The sequence below is a fragment of the Eptesicus fuscus genome, chromosome 10 (assembly GCF_027574615.1).
Source record: "Eptesicus fuscus isolate TK198812 chromosome 10, DD_ASM_mEF_20220401, whole genome shotgun sequence".
Classification (NCBI taxonomy): domain Eukaryota; kingdom Metazoa; phylum Chordata; class Mammalia; order Chiroptera; family Vespertilionidae; genus Eptesicus; species Eptesicus fuscus.
In genome coordinates this window covers 1,547,660-1,547,884 of record NC_072482.1, presented here as the reverse complement: position 1 = coordinate 1,547,884, position 225 = coordinate 1,547,660, and positions in this window count along the sequence as shown.

Here is a 225-nt window from a genome sequence, read left to right as displayed (position 1 = left end):
CCCCGCCTTCGGGATTCCCGGGTCCGAATTTGGCGCCCGCAATCCTGCCTCGTGCCGTTCCTGATTGGCCAGCTTCCGGGTCGCCTCCGTTCCATTGGTCAGGGTCAAACGCAGGTCCCGCCTCAGCCTTTTCTGATTGGTTTACAAGTTTTCCCGGGTCCCTGAGTTGGGAGGAGCCGCCAGGGCGCGGAGACAGCAGGGCTAGCATCCGGCCCGGCTTTAGAC